The 20,422-nt window shown below is 37.7% G+C and overlaps 1 long non-coding RNA gene across 1 annotated transcript in view; it reads right to left on the minus strand.

The window, feature by feature from the left end:
* Positions 1–19,755, minus strand: part of LOC123385560 — a 48,190-nt gene extending 28,435 nt beyond the window's left edge. Inside the window, exon 1 of the long non-coding RNA XR_006598348.1 lies at positions 19,585–19,755. This is a non-coding gene — a long non-coding RNA (uncharacterized LOC123385560). The remainder of the gene's footprint in view (positions 1–19,584) is intronic.
* Positions 19,756–20,422: the final 667 nt, after the last annotated feature.

Consider the following 20,422-nt stretch of genomic DNA (forward strand, 5'->3'; position numbering starts at 1 on the left):
GCCTGTGGAGGAATACTTCAAAGGAATACAGAATGGGCAAAAAAGAATGACATATAAAGGACAATGGACCAGTATCTATGACAAAAAAAAAAAAAACACCCCACAGGATTTAGTGAACACAAAAGTCTGAAGTATGAAAATAATTAGCTTCTAAATAGAATGAAACCGATTCTTTTTTTCTTAGGCCTCTTAACACACTTTTATGATGTTAACTATACCTGAGAATAATTTCTACCATATCGAGGAACCAATTAGGAACCAACGACTGACAACATTTTAAAGTTACTAGAGTAACATTTAGGAAGCATAATATGACATTTTAATATCCTGAAAACTCTTTTTATGAGCAGGAATCTTCCCTCTGAAACTTGCCATAGCCTGGTCAATCATACATAGAATAGTCTCCTATTCTCGGTGATTATGACTTTCCTCACTCCCATCCTTGTCACACAGACTTGGTTCGAGCCGATAGATACCACAAGACTCTCCTAAAACGCCAGGGGAACTTTAGAGCTGAAACAGAAAACAGCCCAGGAGCACCATTTCCTGACAAGGTCAACTTTTAGCTGGCTAAGGCACAGTGAGAATCACTCCAGACCTGAGATCAGAATTCCCTGGGATCAAATTCAGATTCCTCCGTGTTCTATATGTGCCATCTTGAGCAAATCGCACCACCCTCCAAGCCTCGGCTTCCTTTCCTAAAGCGGTGATGGCAACATCTAAGTGTGAAATTGTCTTGTCCAGAACTTGACCTGTAGCAGCTACTCAGAATTGTGGCTGAACCTAAAGGTAAATGTTGGGAAAATTCCAGAATCCCTCATTTAATTTCTACTCTTCCTCAAACCTAAGAGTTTATGTTCACCTTAACATAAGGGACAGTTCTTCTCCAGTGTATACACAGTTTCAGTAATTGTCCTGTTTGTTATACATAGGGGTGTGCAGAGCCCTGCCACATATTTCATTTACTGGCAGAAGTATTTAATAAATGTTACTGACTTGAATGCAAATAAGAGCAAACACTATGTGCCAGGCACTATTCTAAGTGCATTACCTGTATTAATTTATTTAACCCACACAATAAGCTAATGAAAAAAAGAGTCAATTTATTTGTGTGTGCCTAAAAGCTCAGGCAACAAAGAGAACAGAATCCCTTGCGTCTTAGAAATGCTTCTAAATAATGAGGAGCCTGATTTCGTGCAGCTGTTCTTTTCTGCATCCCCTAAGCTCGTTTGTTTTGAGAATGCATGGAATCACTCCAAATCCAGGATGCAGAATTCCATAGAAATGGTCCAGGTGGCTGGCTGTTGAAGAGAGAGGTATATAACAGCTATAGATGTAAGCATTTGCAGCTAAGGAAGAGGAAAGGTCAACCTAATTCTATCACAATACCATTAATCAAAACAACTTTTCCATAAATCACTGGGGATTATAAAGGATGAAGGGAAATTTTCTTCCCTTCACTTTTTAGCCTTCCTTGATTTTGTGTATGCTCTAAATCAAGAACTCTTTTTTTTTTTTTTTTTTTTACTTTGATGGTGGGTATAGTCTTTTCTCAGATCCATCAGATGGTTGGGAGTATTAAAAAGATCTCATTTGAAGATGTCAAAGAAAGAGACAGAATAAAGACAGGCTCATGTTGAGAGCATTCAATGGCATTTGGTGACACTTTCACCTGTAAAATAGTGTGCTTCTTATTGTTCTTTTTATTCCACTAAACTTGCAGCTGTTATATAAATGTTTCCCAGGATACCAAATTTTTGCTTAAAGTATGAAATTAAAAAGACAATTATTGAACCATCCACCAGCTATACATAACTTTATTATTCAAAACAGACATAAAACACTGAGACATTACCAGAATATACAATGCTTTTTTAAAATCAACAAATTTTGACAGCCTTGTTTATATTAAATTTTCCAATATGATAAGGAGACAATGTTTCTTTCTATGTTATAATACTTCTTGTTTCTTCATAGCAAATTCTTTTGCTTTAAGTTTATTTATTTTGAGAGAGAGAGAGAGACAAAGAGAGAGAGAGAGAGTGCACATGAGCAAGGGAGGAGCAGGGAGAGAACCCCAAGCAGGCTCTGAACTGTTAGCACAGAGCTTCATGTGGGGCTCAAACTCACAAACCTATGAAATCATAACCTGAGCCTAAGAGTTAGACATGTAACCCACTGAGCAACCCAGGCCCTCCCCCACCCTTTTTTTTTTTACAACACACTATTTAACTATAGTTACCCTGTTGTAAGTTGCTTCTCCAGATTTATTTACCTTATAACTGAAAGTTTGTACCTTTTGACCACCTTCATCCACTTCTCCTCACCACCCACCAACTTCTTCAGCATATAACTCTATTTTCAAAAGTACAAAGCTCATTTTTTTTTAGTTAATGTTCTCTTTTTAGGTATAATGCCTTAATATAAATCCAGGAACTATGTTATTATATTGCCAATGTCTACATTTCCATATAAATTGGATTCTCTCTCATTATATAATTAATGTTTTAAGAGGTGCATTGCTTTCCTGTGTCTCTAAGTTTATTATTGATAAAGATACTAGCCATATAGTATCCATATAGTAGCCATATAGTTTTAAATAAATTTTTACTGAAATATTATTTCAATGTTAGAAGTAAAGTGATTTTTCAATTGTTTAAATTATTCTGTGTCAATATCATGTGATGGGGTTCTTGAGCAAACAGCTAAGAATTTTTGAGACGTCTTTGGTGCAAAAAGGTGATTTTATCAAAGTAACGGGATAGGACCCATGGCAGAAAGAGCTGCCTTGGGGTTGTGAGGAGTGACTCATTTTACACTTTTAAGTTAGTGAGGGTGAGGAATAGCGTAAGTCTCTAAGGAATTTGAGAGCAAGAGCTTTCAGGACCTTGAGGGGCTAGCTACTGTTAAGATAAGGTTACTTTAGTATTTATTTATTTATTTATTTATTTATTTATTTTAACGTTTATTTATTTTTGAGACAGAGAGAGACAGAGCATGAACGGGGGAGGGTTAGAGAGAGAAGGAGACACAGAATCTGAAACAGGCTCCAGGCTCTGAGCCATCAGCACAGAGCCCGACGCGGGGCTCGAACTCACACTCCGCAAGATCATGACCTGAGCCGAAGTCGGACGCTTAACCAACTGAGCCACCCAGGCGCCCCACTTTAGTTTTTAACAAAACAAAAACATCAAGGAAGTAAGGCAGCTATGAATTGCTTGAGGAAGGTCACTCTCTGTATGTTTCAGGTGGCTATCTGTGGGCTGCAAGCTGTAAAAAGATTTAATTTAAGCTACATTTCTCTTGCCTTTGTTTCCCTCATCATTTTCCTACCTTGACCCTTAAATCTTTAAGGTTGCTGAAGGCTGAAGGTCTTATTTTCTTAGCTTCTTCCTGCTGAATAGGGGCACAAAGATGTCTCTACCCATGGGTCAAGGTTGGTCAGTTGAGAATTTAACAGGAGTTAAGAAAAGCTAAGGCAGCTGTATCTAGAGTTGATAACATTCAGGAGTTTTCTTGAGTAGAAAGAATCATCTGTTGGCTTGAAGTTGTGACACTGAAGGAGTCTTGGCACCAGGTGGAGAGACATGGGAGAAAACAGCAAAACATGATTCAAATAACAAAAGAAAGAGAAGCCCAAATAAGAATACTTTGATATTGACAATATCTCTCTTTAGTCCAGGAATTTAATCAGCTACTAAAGGAAAGAGAGGAATAATTTAAAGCACCAATTTGAGTATTTGTTAGAAACTCAGAAATATTTTTGTGTAATCTCTAATGTATACACAGCATTCTGTTTTTATGAGAGCACAGGCTCCACCTTGTGCAGCAGTTAAAACATCTAATGCCATTTTATTTTGTAGAACTGTTTGATGCATTTGAGTTATTTTAGTGTTTAATAATATACTGTTATTTTTTGAGAGTCATTTAAGGTCTTGATTGTGTAGTAGGTGGTGTTAGCCATCATACAGACTCTGTTTCTCTCAGTCAGCAGTCAGGTAATTAATAAGAAGCACTGTTATAGAAACAAGAAACATATAGGTTAATGGTTATAGCAAAATTATAAACCCAGTGTCTGCCAGTGCCATCAATGAGAAGATTTCTGGATGTCAGGCTTGAAGCATCCTCAGATGGATCGGGAATAGGCAGAATCAGATGGGCTGTTTGTTTGCTTGTTGGTTTGTTTGTCTTTAGTTTGTAATTCACATGTCTGTGGTGATCTTTTAGAATGGCCCATAAAGCAACAGGCACAAAGATTGTCTATATATGAGTTTTGGGCTATTTCTCTGAAGTGTACCTCAAGTTGCCTAGTGTGGGCAAACAATAAACATTTAAAGACAATCAGAACTAGAACTTACCATCCATAAAGATGCATTATTGAAACATAATTTTTCTCTCTAATAACTCATTTCTAGAGATAGCCAAATCAAGACTAATTCATATGTAGACAAGTGCAGTTTTAACAAACTTGGCCTAATTATTTACATAAGCTCAGCAAGAGCAGTGATTGGTCATATAGATTTTTTAAAATCTGCTTTGCGGGAACTTTTTGTAAGGAATCTATATTGAACTTTTAGTAGCCCCTCCAGGCCAGAAACCAAGCCAAGTACTTGCCATCAGACATGCCTGCAATACCTGTAGATTTGGGCAAATTTCTTTTCACATGGTCCCCAAGATATCCTGAGGTTCCTGCACCTGCCAGGAAGTGACATTCTTTACTTGCCCGGTAAGGCTGCTGGGAACTCTGTAAGCAAGGCATCAGGCCAGCATTTCCAAGGGGCTTTATCGCTCCATGTTTCATAAAGTCAACCTTAGTTCCTTAAAACTGGTCATATCTGAGTCTATGCATGTTGCTCTCAAATATGACATTCTAGTCAAAGACTTGGTAAAATAACCAGTATTTCCAATGGTGACCTGTTACAAGGAGAACAGATTTTTATTGAACTTATGCAAATAACTGTAATTGCCATGAAAGAAGGAATTCTTACTGAGAGCTTTTGAATTTTAAAGGGTTCAGGTAGAAGAAAAGTTAAATGCCTCAGTTTGTTTATAAATGAATACTTTATCACATTTTTGTATGCCATAGATATTTTAAGAGAAAGTTTCCTTAATCTGGAAGAGCAAACATTAGAGAACCAGCAATATTTCCAACAAGAGTCACAGGTTACTAATTCTTGTTTAGTTTGAATGCAGCTTTTTAATTCTGAAAATGTTTACGCATTTGTTTTTTGATCTTAAAGATGTCAAATACTTGTATTTGTCCTAAAAGTCCTTTTATAAATCTCCTTGAAGATGAAACACGTTTTTTAAGAGCATCAGAACAATAACCATAAATGACAAATACTCAGAAGTAGACATGGTTAACAATCTGAGAGTTTACTATGATGCAATTCACAAGGAAACTTGATTATTTCTGTGATACATAACACTTTGATAATCAGAATATCAACCGATGACCTCAAATCAAAACAAATTAAAACTTTTGGAATTTTATATATATATTTGAGCATTTACTAAGGCAATATAACCTAAAGTTTACTATTATTTGTTTGACAAGGCTTTCCAGGTAGTATACCAAATAAAAAGGCCCAATTGGCCAAAAACATTTTATTTAAAATTTAAATCCTGGGAGGTTTGTTAAAACCTTAGAAAGTTATAAAGCTCATCCCAAATAGGATAATAGATCATTATAAATCTTAATTATTTATTTAACCAACATGGCAATAAGAGATTCTCAAGGCAAATATGTAGGTTTATATAGTTGTTAGCAAAACCTAGCTCCTTTAACTTTGAGAGTTTTAAGTAAGCAGTCAAAGACTTTATAAAGCTTTGGTTTTCCTGGTAGACAAAAGAGAAAAAAACTTTTGATTACATTTTTTTAATCAAGAGCAGATCCACAATCCAAGAAAGAGAAAAGCAGAATTTTATCTTATACCAGTGTATTTTTAAAATCCATCCGTTTCAACCTTAGTCTGTCTTAACCACACATAAAATTCCTTTCCAAAGATTTCCTTTCATGAACCTTATACAACTTTCCTTTGCATTCAGATATTGACCCAAGCATTTTTCTCCAAACAACGATTCTTATTTAGGACAAATTTACTTTCTTTTACCTTTAACAAAATTTATTTCCATTCCTTACCTCTTTCTTACATGTCTCCTGCTCTTTGATATAGCAAGTTGTTTTCCTCATTTCCATCAGTCTTAATTACATTTAGCAGAGTTTTAACTCTTAGAAACTTTAGTCTCCAGCGAAAACTAGGTAGTAACCAATTGTGAACTGTGACGCCAGAAATTTTTAGATGGCAAACTTATGAATTAATTAAGCACAAAGCAGGTTTTCCAACAGACCCAAATATCCTTAGTTTCACTGTAAAGGCACAAATCTATGTTTAATAATCAATGCTTCAGCATTTACCAAAGACCCTGAAAGCTGTTAACAATTACCCATGAAAACTTTGAGACAGACAAAATTAGCCATCATTTTAAGTTGTCTTTTTGTTAACAAATGTCTATCTTAATTAAACCAATGAACTTAAATTACTTTAAATACCAAATACTTTCCACTTGGGTCCACTTAAAAGTCAAGCAATTTTTTCACCATTGTCAATTTTTGCCTGGGACATTGGTGGGGAGATCTGAAGTGGACAGTGTAAGTCCAAGAGGGTGCTCTTCACTCCTTGAGAGCGAGGGAAGGCAGAGGATCTGATGGTGCCAGAGGCATGGAAGATGCAGGTTGCACCCAAGGTGGTAGAGAAACAGGAAGGGGAGGGGAAGGCAGAAGAGGTGAGGTGCAACCAGAAAGGCTGGAGGTGTACTAAAGCCCAGAGGACAGAGAAAGATGTCTCCCAGTCTTAAAGTCTGTCAGCTCGGACAGATGAGCAGATGCAGATTTTTTTTTCCCACCAAGTGGAAATAGGCCATGTCAGGCCAGAGAAGATAGGGGACTTCCCCAAAACAAAAGGAGTTTCAGCAGCTGCTTAGGAAAATTCCTTAAAGTCTCCTTCCTGAGGTAGACTAACCAGAGACAATTGGCTCCAATTAGCATAGTCATTAACTCAGTAAATGAATGAAGGAGAGACCCCACATACAGCTAGAGTAACCCGAGTCTATTAGGAAAGAGGAATAGTGAGAGAGGGTATCAGAGTCCCCTTCATTAGGGATGGCCTGTGTTTCTTCCAGCAACCTGAGTTTATTGGGAAGCTTGTTTAAAAAATGTTCCAATATATCACTAGGGAGTTTATCAGCCTGGTCAGTGGCCAAACACACTCTGCAAAAGGCCCTCAGTCCTGGATCCTGGTTTAGGACCATGAAACCTGGACATAGGGTACCTCAGTCCATTTGCCCTGTTTCTTGCAGAAGAGATCTAACTGATAGATTGTATTAAGGTCATTCAGTGTTGCAGAAGATCAGTCCTTTCCTAAATTTTGCAATCCAACTCGATTCCAGTAGGTTGAAAGACATCCCAAGGGGTAGTCCTTAGAGACTGAGGAAGAAGATCCCATGTTTCTAGAGAAGTAGAGAAGGTCCATTACCAAAAATTCCCCTGACTCCGGGGTGGTGTCCCACGCATGATATGTCAGAGATTCCTGGTATCAAAGCTACAGGAGGCATCCCTCAAACAAAAATCACTATGATCCCTGACCAGCCGCTAAGGGTCCCTGGAGAAGGGATCCTAGCATCCCTGCACTTCCCCATTGCATCCTAGGCTACAAATGGGTGCCTGGCATATGGACTGAAATACTGTGCCATGCTGTGCCATCTGTGCCTTGAAAGCCATACTGTAAAAGGTCGTGCTTTAGTTTACCTTGTCTTAAGAAGCATGCCATGAAGGTCATGCCTTCGTTTTCTTGAAGGCTGTGCCATTTTTAACCCATGGAAAACACTAGAAAAGTTTTACAATGGGGAATACCCAATTCTGTAATTTAAGTAGTAGGTAAAGGACATTGACAGAAAACAATAAAGATTGCAATCCATCATGATCTAAGTGACATTCCAACACATAGAGTCTTTATAGCCAACTTCCCTAGGAAACATCCCAGTTGGGTTTTAATTCAATCGGGTACTGGTTTCAGCAGGCTCTCAGTGGAGGTCTCACAGCCAGAAGCCACTAGACCAGGGATGTGGAGGGAGTCTTAAGATTGGCAGTGTGCTATTCACTTAGGTGGCTGTCCCGTGCCCAAGACAGACAGTTTTGTATAAGGACAGGAATAAAGAGAGGGCATCAAGTTTCTGAGTTTTATTACCATTCCAGCCAGGGTACTAATTTCCAACCAAAAGGCAGGCTTTCTACTCCCCACAGGGTAGCCCCCGGCTAGACCATTTCAGCCTGGGCAATCAACGTGAAAATATTCCGGTAAGATCATACTCCCTAAAAAGCCCCTGAATTGAGAGTAAAGAAAGAAAAGAGAAAACACTCACCAAGTTTGCACCAAGGCTCAGAGTCCAGATGAAAGGACTCAAAGCCCCATACAAGGGCACCAAAGTGATAGGGTTCTTGAGCAAATGGCTAAGAAAGAATTCTTGAGATGTCTTTGGTAAAAAAAAAAAAAAAGTGATTTTATTAAAGCATGGGGACAGGACCCATGGGCAGAAAGAGCTGCACTGGGTTGTGAGGAGTGACTAATTATATACTTTTAAGTTTGTGGGGGTTAGGGATAGCATAAGTCTCTAAGGAATTTGGAAGCAAGGCTTTCAGGACCTTGAGGGGCTAGCTACTATTAAGATTACTTTAGTGTTTATTAAAACAAAAACATCAAGGCAGTAAGGCAGCCATGAGTTGCTTGAGGAAGGTCCCTCTGCATTTTTCAGGTGACAATCAGTGGGCTGCAGGCTGTAAGGGGATTTAATTTAAGCTACATTTCTCTTGACTTTGTTTCCGTCATCATGATGTATAAGGCTATAGTTATAATTTATTTGAAATACGCAATTATGAATTTGAAGTTAAACTGGGTCATATTCCACATTGCTTTATTTGGACATGCAATTGTCATTATAATCCTGAATTATAATCCTGATTTATAAGAATGGTGAAGCATTGTTCTAATGAAGAAATGGGGAACAGGAAGATCAAAGGAACAATGCCCAGGCAAGAGCAGATAGAGAGGGAAACTTAATCACTGGCAAATGCAAATGGCCAGTTACCAAAGAGGACTTGGTGAAAGAGAAAAACCCCAAATGAAGGAGCTGAATGCATTTTTATATTGCAGGAGCAAAGAATTCAAGCCAGCAAGAAAAGGAAGCTTAAGGGAGAGGTAAACCAGAGCAGATTTTTAGAGACTCTATAACCACTAAAGGAGTTTGAAGTTCACCCTGTCACCCTGTTCACCACTTTGAGTGGTTCTCAAACTTAAGTGTGCATTGGAATCACTTGGAGGGGTTGTGACAACAGATCCCACCTGGACCCCACCCCAGAGTTTCTGATACAATAGGTCTGGTTGTGTTGGAGGGTAGGAGGGGGGGCTGGGAATTTGCATTGTTTGCAAATTTCTGGGATTGCTGATTCTGTTAATCCACAGGTCACCTTTGAGAGCCTCTTTAAGGGAAAACCTCTGAAGGATTTCAACAGAGGAAGAGACTAATTCTTTAGAAAATTCACCTTTAGTCTATAGTAGAAAATGGATTCAAGAGGAAGAAGTGTGGAGGATATCAAAAAGCTCTTGCTGCAGTACAGGCAAAGCATCTGTACTTACCAAAACATCACTAGTCAAGAGCTAAGAGCTTTTCATAGGTAAATGTCAAAGATCGTTTCATGCTTCTGGCTTGAACACCTAGGTGAATGGTTGCAACATTTTCTGTAATAACACTGGCTAAGGAAACACTTTTAGGAGAGGTCAGCGTTGGACAATTAAAGGTTGAAGGATAGTGATGCTCTGGTGATTGTTTAACAGCTGTTGTCCAGAGTAGGGGATGGAGGAGGGAAGCATGGTTTGTAGGGCTTGCAGATTTACATGGGGTAAAATTCTCATGGTGGCTGATTTCAGGCTACCTATGTGATGTCGCAGAATAGGGAAGAGGTGTGCAGTAAGACCCATTGCATAGTAGCATTTCAACCATATAAATACAAAACTGAGTTCCAGAACCAAGAGTGCTACTTTGGAGTTGTGGGCACAATTTAGGAGCATATTTAGTTGCAAATACAGCTGTAAGTTTCCATCAGACAAATAAAACACAGATAAGGATTATTAGTGATGCCAGATCACAGTCTAAGTGGGTCCATGGGTGACCAAGGCATTAGGGGAATGGTCTCAAGAGATGTGGAAAGAGAGGTGTGAAAGGGGTAGTCCTGGAAGAACAGAGTTTCAGTGGGTATAAGCAGGAGTCAACCATCAGATAGCAGACCCTTAAACACTGATCTAGATGTGGTTTGAGGCCAGGGTTCTTGTCTCCCAAAAACAGCAGGTAGAATAAAGCAGTGACTTAGTGTTAAGGAATAGGAATGTTAGCTCAACTAAACAAGGGTTATGGTATTGAGGCAAGAGTCCAAGTAATAGAGGAAAGACACATGATGGGGGTAGGTTTGAAGGGAAGTGAAAAAGCCAGTTATCTAGATGGTGTCCAATGTATGGGGAAAAAATGCTAAACTGTACAAATCTGGGATAAATCCAAGCCTTAGATCCTGATAGACCATAGAATCTAAGAGATTCAGCAGAGAGTTATACACCCCAGGTGAGGCTAAAGGAGAATTTTAGAGGCTGGGAATCAACCAGGGTGAAACAGTTATTCAGCTTGTTTGCACTAGCTCCTCTTAATTATTCTACAGAGCACCTCTTCCTTGTGACCATCTCTGCCCATGGCCATGCGACTGTCTACTCCCAGCATAAAGAAGAAAGTTGCTTTCTAAAAATGCAGTTTTTATGTGTATTGCTTAGCTCACTAGTTAGTGGACTCTATGTAAAATTAGAATGTAATAAAACACAGACTTCATCAAGTTCTAAATACAAAGAAAGACATTCAGTGCCCTAATGTTGAATGTGCTATTGGAATAGTCAAAAATTATCACTGTACCTTGTAGGTCACATAATAAATAAATTCAGCTAAAGCGGTTGCAAATTATCTGAATTAATAACAGCTTGAGAAGGAGGCAAGAAACAGAACAATTTTGTTTTCAAAGTCTAGCGTTGTTTTGGACTATTTCTGCATTGAATTCTCTATACCCAACTAAAAAGCATGAAACATATCCTGGTCTCTTTCTTGTACTGAAACAAATAATTTCAGATTCCTACTTGTATATTTATTGCACTTAAAACAATATAAATTAACTTGTTTTAAAGCAGTAGACAATTTTGAAATCAACTTGAATATATTTCTGTTTTTAAAAAAAGAGAGAGAGAAAAGAAAAGAAACTGTCCAAAAGAATTTTAAGAGCCTAAGGATTTCACAATGCTGCCATGAGAAGAAAATAAATAAATAAATAAATAAATAAATAAATAAATAAATAAGTGTTTTATTTTCCCTAGAACTTTTCTCATAGTATTGTTTTACTTGATTTCTGAGACTGTTTCTTTAAAAAAAAAAAAGGTTAAGCCATTCCATTTGGTTTCTATAGCAACAAAAACTAATTTCTGGCTTCCTTCATGAGCTATGATCATGTTGAAACCAAAGAGGACTCATGGGTCTTGCAAAATTCATAAAGTTCTGAACAAATAGGACTGCCATCTTCTGGTATTCATCTGACATGACAGATAATTGTATCAGTTCTACATCCTAACCTTAAGATTTTCCCCCTCATATTTCCTTCTGTTATTTCTAACACAGCATAATGATGTGGCCCAGTTCAGACAGTTCTTGGGTGACCTCATTAAGTTGCAAATAAGCCTTTTGTCCCAAAGGGAACTTGAAGAAGTGAGGATGTCTTAGTGCAGATATTTGTTCCAGAAAGTTGGAAGACAAATACACTAGGAACTGAAAGAATCAGAATCTTTCCATTTCTTTCTAGAGGTTATTTAATTGTTTCAGATTAAAAACAGCTCACAGCATAAGCCATGAGGTTCAGAGGGAAATACTACCAGTGATTACTTTGACAGAGCTTTTCTCTCCCAGGAAGGACTGGAAAGAGGACTAATGGAAGAGGGCATATAGGACCAAGGGACTTCCCCCACCCTTTTCAGCTGACAGCCGTGAGTTATGAGGTGTTACTGAGTGAAACAGAGTTACCGTAAGAGCTGTCCAAATAACTTATGGCATTGAATCACAACACCATCTTCGGGAGATAATTCATGTCACCAGTGAGTGTTCAGTAATATGGATTTTCTCCAAAACACCATATTTAACAGGCAGCACCATTAATGGCAGAGTGAATTATTTAATAGAATTGAACTATACTCCAACATGGAAAAAGAGCTGATTAAAATGTATGCATAGTTGATAAAGCCATTTAAACTAAATACTGGTTGTGGGTAGCAAATAATAATGGGTCCAAAATGTTAAAAGATGCCAGCCAAATCAAAGATTAAAGAGGGTAAAGAGTAATCTAATTAGAACGTGTCTATATTTCAACACCAGGTTTTTATTATTATAGACATAATAGTAAATTAAACTTTAAATGCATAAGGCAGATACTATTCTAGCAGAAAAGTTCATAGATACAATACCTGTTCTTTATGATATCAAGCACAATAAATGATTATTTAAATAAATGATTAATTTATTCTAATGTTGATAAGATATTACTATCCTAAAAAAATATTCCTCTGTGATTAAGCCCAATGCAGTTGGGAGTTTCAGACTTACAAAGTAAAAATGGTTTTATGAAACCTTTAATTTATGAATTAAAAATTATGTGTAGTCTGTCCCAAATATGAGCTAGAGGCTTCTCATCAATAATAGACGAATTGAGATAACTATGGAACATTCTAATATGCAATAGTAGTAAAATATTATTGATTCCATTTGAACAATATTACTACCATTTGCCTCAAGAAAAACTGGCTCAAAAAGACCAAAGTGGGACTTTAAAGCATTTACCCCTGGATCATGCCTCTATAAGAAGAGTCAAAATATCATAATTAGCTATTGTTTTTGGCTCCATGATCAATGTGACATTCTGCCTCACTATGAACCCCCACCTCTGATCCATTTCTAACTGCATCTGATCAGTTTACTGCATGACTATGAACATTTCTCTGTATAAACATAGAGTTTCTTTCTCTGAAATTTGAGTCTCAGAGCACCTTGCTCTCTTTCCAGATCAAGTAATTTTCCATTTCATAATTTCCCTAGAACTAATTGTACTAGTTGGGAGTCTTATACACAGGCAAATACTAACATAAAGAATAAATGCCTAGCACAACTCTATTTACCCCATTGAATAGTCTGTGTACTCGGTTTATCTTCAAATTATCTTTTGCATTCACCATAGTCTTTCTATTCCCACTTCCAATACCCTAGTTCAGGTCTCCACAGATGTTCTTCTTCACTATTCCGGGAAATAGTCTCCAACTTGTTCCCTAACAATTTATCTCTTCTACAAACCATCCTCCCTGCTACTTTCATATCGATCACATGAAGGAACAAGTCTGATTGCCTTTAACTAGTAACATGGAATCCCGTCATGGCATGCACAAACCGTGCACAGTCTGACACCAGCTTACCTTCCTAACTCTTGCTTCTGCAATTCTGTCTGGGGAGTTTATGCTGCAGGCAAAATAGACTGCTTGCCATTTCCAAGACTTGCCTACTATGCATTATTCTTTCCACCTGATATTACCTTATCCCAGATCTTACTACATTGTAAGTCTTCAAGACCTTGATTAAATGCTCTCAAAATATTATAATTATTAGTGCTTATTGCTAGCTCCACCTGAGAGAATATAAAACCCTCCAGTCAGCTACAAAATCAATTTTCATTTGCTCTTTTATTCATAAAGTCAATAAACACTCATGGAGAACCTGCTGAACACCAATCCCCCTGACAGACACTAGGGATAGAGTCACGCACATGCCAGAAAGACACCTGCCCTCATGGAACTCGGTTTAATGGGCAAACACTGTACATAAGGTAATAAATAAATAAGAAGCCTAGATATTGGTACAAATGCTATGAAGGAAATAGATATGGTGTTATAAATTTAAGAGGTAATTTTGCCTAGGGTAACAGAAAAGACTGCCCTGAAAGAAAGACAATTAAGCTGTGACTTGTAGAGTAAGAAAAAACTGGCTTATGAAGTGCTCAGGATGGCCATTTCAGCTGAAGAAACTACAAGAATAAAGTCCTAGATTTTAATGGTTTGGTACATTTTTAAAAGTCCAGGTGAACTGCTTAATAGGGTATGAGGTCCACTTGGAGAATTTGTTCTATCATGCCAAACTGTGCAGTTCATAGGTTTCATTTAAGGAGAAATGGGAAAACAGTGAAGTTTATTTATAATGATATCCCTTCATTCATTCATCAAACATTTATTAAGTACCCACTTTATATCAGGAATAATCCTGGCTAGTTATTAAGAACTTACAGTTGAATAAATGAAACTGCCCTCTAAGAAAGAGACAGACATTCAAAAAATCATGCAATCTATATACAATTCAGTCATAGCTGGTTGCTAAAGAACACAGAAGAAGCAACAATTTCAATAAAGACCATCCTGAAATTGTTCATCCCATTTTCAAGTGACAAAAAAACTTAACTTGCCTGAAGCTTCAACCTGCCTTAATGGCCATGAAATAGACATAAGCAAAGGTGATTCCTTTTTTCAAGACTATGGCCAATTTAGGGCTGGTACAATCCTAGAGAAAAATCTGGAGAAAACTGTGAATGATTAAAATTAGAGAAGGCCTCAGGAAGCCTGATGGTATTGTGCTATCAGATTGATAGCTAAAGTGAAGCACCGTGGCTTCCTCATTCATCAAAGAATTGGGACAGGCATTATGTCACAGTGGAGCCAGTTAGTGTATACAGTATGTGGGGAGTGACATAGTATCACATATGAGATCAAGTGCATCACCATGATAGTAATGGCATGGTGATCACTTAACTCTAGGCTTCTCATTATTGCTGGCTTTTGTATCATTCCCCAAAGTGAAAAGATGAGGAGAGAAAGAATTCCAGGCAGGGCTGCATGAAATTTACTGGTTGCTACTTGGTCATTCCTCTGAAACTTGAATAAAGATTTTGTTGTTGATGTTATTGTTGCTTGTTTTGCATTTATCAATGATAAAAATACTGATGTCGATGCCCTCTAGCTAAAGACTACCAGGAATAAAGCTATCGTTGAATGAGTTGAGTTCCTGCTTGTTGTTATGAGGATAAATGCATATCATCAGGACCCATGGGGTATCTCGGTAGGGGGGTGTTGGGGAGGACTTGTTACAGGACTTGGGTTTGTATTAAGTGATGTGGGGAAAGGATCTAAGAAAGCAGGACTGGGTTCTGGATTAGACGCTATCAGGAAGCAAGGGTAATTCTCTGATTTACCCAGGCTAACACTGTAAATGGCAAAGAAGCAATAGTTACTCATAGTTAGTCAGGATAGCTTAGGGGCAATTTGTATGACTCGGAGAATGCACATATTTTGTGTTCAGGCATTCCAACATGATGGTATTATTTTTTCTTTGATCCATCATGGTCACAGTATAGCCTTATCGGTGTTAATGTTACACAAAATGGTTTACATTCAACAGGAGAACACAAGGGTCTTGCTTGAGTCTGTGCCGTCTCCTGCGTGTCAGGTCCTACTTTTGTCTTTCTACGGGTTGTTCTGTGGATGGTCCCCTCCAGCTGAGGGAGATGTGGAGTCAGCAGGCAACTCGGATAGAAACCCCTCGCCCTTGCGGCTCTGTGTGGGGTGAACAAACGTGTCCTCTCTGCAGTCTGAAAAAAAAAAAGCTGTGGATTGTCACAGCTTTGTTTGTTTGTTTTGGTATGCAGAGTTAAGTTTTCGCTCACACCTTCACAGGGTAATAACTGCTGCCCCCCAAGAAGTAAGCATATGCATCAGACCTTGGACACAAGCCTTGGTCACTGCAGCTGCACAGAACACCCAAGAAGAGCTTATCAGAATCTTTCTCAAATATTCTTGTTTCTCTTCAGATCAAATAAATCTTTGTCTTTTACGAAAAACAAAAAGAGAGAGAGAGAATCCTTCTCAGAGACTCAACACAGATTGTGGATGAAGAAATTTCTCTGATTCCTCTGATATTTTTACCTTAATTCTGCCTGAGATCATGTGCCCTAAATCTTGAAGAAAGGAGAGTAACATAGTTTTTTCATTATTAGATTTTTAAAAATTTATTTTATTATTTTTTTTATTTTGAGAGAGAAAGAGAGAGAGAGTGCGAGGTGAGGGAGAGGGGTGAAGGGAGACAAAGAGAATCTTAAGCAGGCTCCACTCTTCTGGTACAGAGCACAATGGGGGGCTCCAACCCAGGGCCCTGGGATCATGACCTGAGCCAAAATCAAGAGTCAAACACTTAACCGACTGAGCCACCCACGTGCCCTGAGAGTAACATATTTTTTAAATACAGAAACAGCGGTGCCTGGGTGACTCAGTCAGGTAAGCAACAGGCTCTTGATTTTGGCTCAGGTCATGATCTCACAGTTCATGGGTTTGAGCCCCACACAGGACTCTGTGCTGACAGTGTGGAGCCTACTTGGGATCAGCTCTCTCTCCCTCTCTTTCTATCCCTCCCCTGCTTGCTCTCTGTCTTTCGCTCTCTCTCAAAAATAAATAAATAAACTTAAAACTTTTTTAAATAAAATAAAATACAGAAACAGAGAGAAGAGGTTGATACAACATTCAGAAATAATCTATGGGCTTGGGCACAGTTTTGCCTAAAGCCCTAATCCACCTTTTGATTTCCCAGTCATACCAGCCAATAAATTCCTTTTTTCCTTAATCTAATTTTAAGTAGATTTTGGTCATTTGCAGTCAAAAGAGCCAGGAATAGTGCAAATATATTGTGCACATAAGTGAAAGTTCTCCATTCAAGAACCAAATGTCACCTTACTAAAATTAGTATATAATTCATCAACAATTCCTTGCATGTATATTCTCATATATCTTGAATTCGACCACTTCTCCCCAATATACTTTGCCACCATGTTGATGCAAGACATCAATGACAACATCTTTCACCGACATGTGTAACACGGCTCATCTCCCAACTTTTTTCTAATCTGTCTTCCACACAGCAGGCAAAGTCATCTTTAATAAATAGAAATAATGAATATATACTGGCTTGGTTAAAACTCTTTAAAATTTCCATTTCCCCTCCAATAAATTCCAAAGTCTGGAGTCAGGACCACTGCCTAACTCCCAAGCCTCATCTCGGTTTACCCTCTCCCTCCCCCACTCAGTCTCAGCCAAACTGGTCTCCTTTAGGCCCATCAAAGAAATCCTGTTTTCTTTCTGCCATGACAACTTTATAAGCACTATTTCTTCTACTTGGAGTCCTTCCCTAAGCACCACTGCCCACCAAACCCACCCGAGCCCCGAGGTATCAGTCATACCTCCTTCAGATATAATGATGCAATAAAAACAACATTAATAATAAAATAATTTTTAAAGCAAGCATTGTGAGAGTCTTCTTTTTATCCTTCTTCTCGGCTTACATGGAGTTTTTTTTTTTTCCTTATTCTCTCCCAAACATTGTTATTCTCTATTTCAGCCCCTATTTCTTTAATAGCACCAGCGTCACATTATACTTATATATCAACAGTTTTTGTTTTCTTGGTTATTGTATTTATCCTGCACATCTCCATAAGACTCATGAGGACTGACACTTTAGCTATTTGAATATTCAGCATAAATTATTTGTTCTTGCCTAGTTTTACACTTTGAATTAATTTGGGGGAATTCTTAATACTCTTCCCCAAGATTTCCCTTCTGCTTGAGTTAACCACTGCCTGTTGCTGACAATTAAGATTTCTCTCATCATGTCTGTTTTATTTACAATGTATAACCAGGACTTAATAGAGCACCCATATATACTTGTTGGTCCATAAACATTTGTTGAAATGAAATTTTTATGATATTTCAAGTAGAACACAAATATAAGAACTGTTGCCATAATCCTCCACACACAAAAACAAAAACAAAAACAAAAAACAGTAATCAAATCAATATAGTTGAAGCCTTTCTCTGCACACGTTCAGGCAGAGTCTTATTATAAGACCTTGATCTCAGGCACAGAGAGATTTCAAAAACCTGGAGACCAATGATTTTCCATCTGGTAAGGGCTCTAATCATCTGGGGACTGTGAGGTTAAAATCATCATCAAATATAAGTAATCATAGTAGACCACTGTGTAAAGTAATAATTGATTTACAGGAGTTTCATAGGCTTGTATTGTATGGTTTGTACATGCCTTTCTTACTATTTGGGTCTGTTGGGTAGTTACCATAAAATGTTGTCTTGGGAGGCTTAACCTTGAGGTCACCAAAAAAGTTTTTTTCATCCCTAGTTGAATCATAACAAAAGAAAAAGAAGGGTAAACTATTAAGAAAAATGTTCTGACATTGAAGCTGTACACTATTATACATTACCAAGAAAGCTGTACGATTCTTTCTCATGGAGACATTAAAGATAAGATACCACAATTTTCTTACTAGTGGTTTAGATGTCATCTTACACACAGATAAAGCTTTGACGCAGATTATGATTCTAGTGGTTTATGGTTGTTTAGAAGTTAATACAATGAATCAATAAGAAACCATCATACTTAACCTTGCTCTATAGTTTAAATGCCATTTTACCATGCAAAACTTAGGGATAGGAGTAAGATCAGAATCTACATTAGACCAGCAAAGGACAGCCCCTTGTTATCCTGATGTGTTAGACTTCACATTTATCCCAAGGCTGATTATCTCCCCACTTACTAATGTTTTACCAATGTCTGATTCTGGGCAACTTTATTTTTGTTTTTATTACTCTGCATAAGAAGATAAAAAAGAAAAAAGACCAACCATGTTTAACTTCATCTATATTTTCTGTAACTCAGTGAAATAGTCTCTCTCAATCAACAAAACATCTGGCAGCCAGCTAGAGAAACAACAACAACAACAACAACAACAACAAAACAAGAGTTATAATTCTAGCTTTTCTCGGTGCTGTTGTTCAATTGTACCCAGCCTTTTTAGGCAACATGCATCCCGATGGATAAAAGAACTGAATGTGGATGGGTGAAAGATTGGTAAATCATACAAAATATGGAATTTACAGCATTCAGAAGTTCAAAATTTTCAATTCAAGAACTTGATTAGAAAAACAGACACTCATCATAGCAAATTCCCACAGCTGACCCCAAATCTCTGTCCTTTATATTCTAATCGGTTGACTATATCCAACTGTCAGCATCTAAATTGGAAAATATTTGGCAGGCATTTCATAGATTTTATACATTATCTTAAAAAAAATGAATTTATCTGTACTGTGTATAGTATTAAGAATACAATCTAAAATTACATTACACAGTGACTCTTTTTAAAAATTTTCTCACTTAGACAAACCATCAAACAGAATAGAATGCATCCAGGTTTTAGTTACAAGTCCCTAAAAAGGGAAGAAAATTTTCATGAAGATATGAGAGTGGATTACTATCCAGCTGTAGTAGAGTTATGGTCCCACATCACAAAGTGACTGCTTTTACCTTCAAGAAGGATTCTTGGGGTACACAAAGAGTTGTTTCCTGATGAGCAGCTGTGAGCTTTCTTCTCCCTTCAAACCATGGAGCTTTTAAGATTAAGGCAAATCCTAAAGGCATGAGCATCCCATGCGGTTTCAGGAAAAACATTCCAGTTTTGCTTTATGCCCTTGGCATTTTCCCTGAAAGATATAATCCAAATGATATTTTATAAGAAACTCCAAGCTTTGGGAGGCCAAAGATACAAAGCTGTAAAATTCTATCAGTGCCTGACAGGGGGAAATTCATGTTTATTGTTGTATAGCGATGTAGAGCAAAAGATAATGATGAACCCAACGCTTCACAGACTTGGATCAATTGTCTTCTAACTCTTATTTCAAAGGAAGTATGTCCGTTTAGCTCAGTAAGAAGAAGTGGCACAGGATGATCCCTTGAGACATTTCACAAAATACTTCCATTCCTTATTTCCAAGTACCCTCTTTATCTTGCAGCCTAGCACCATTCAACTCTTCATTTATTCAGTTTTGAGTTGGTGAGCACCAACTACATTAAACTACATTCCAAGAACTGTTTTAAGCCTTGGAGATATAGTATACATCAACACAGATAAGTGGCTGCTCTGGTCGGACTTATGTCTGAGACGATACAAGTGAGTAAAGAAAAAAAGTAAGACAAATGCTATAGGAGAAGAAATAAGAACAAGGAGATGTGATAGAATGGTTTGAGTTGGCTACTATAAATTTTTGATCAAAGACAGCATCTCTGACAAGAGTCAGCCATGTGAATATCTCAGAAAACTGAGTTCTAGACACAAAGCAGAAATGTAAAGGCATTGAAGTGGGAA

The sequence above is a fragment of the Felis catus genome, chromosome B2 (assembly GCF_018350175.1).
Source record: "Felis catus isolate Fca126 chromosome B2, F.catus_Fca126_mat1.0, whole genome shotgun sequence".
In the NCBI taxonomy this organism is placed as follows: domain Eukaryota; kingdom Metazoa; phylum Chordata; class Mammalia; order Carnivora; family Felidae; genus Felis; species Felis catus.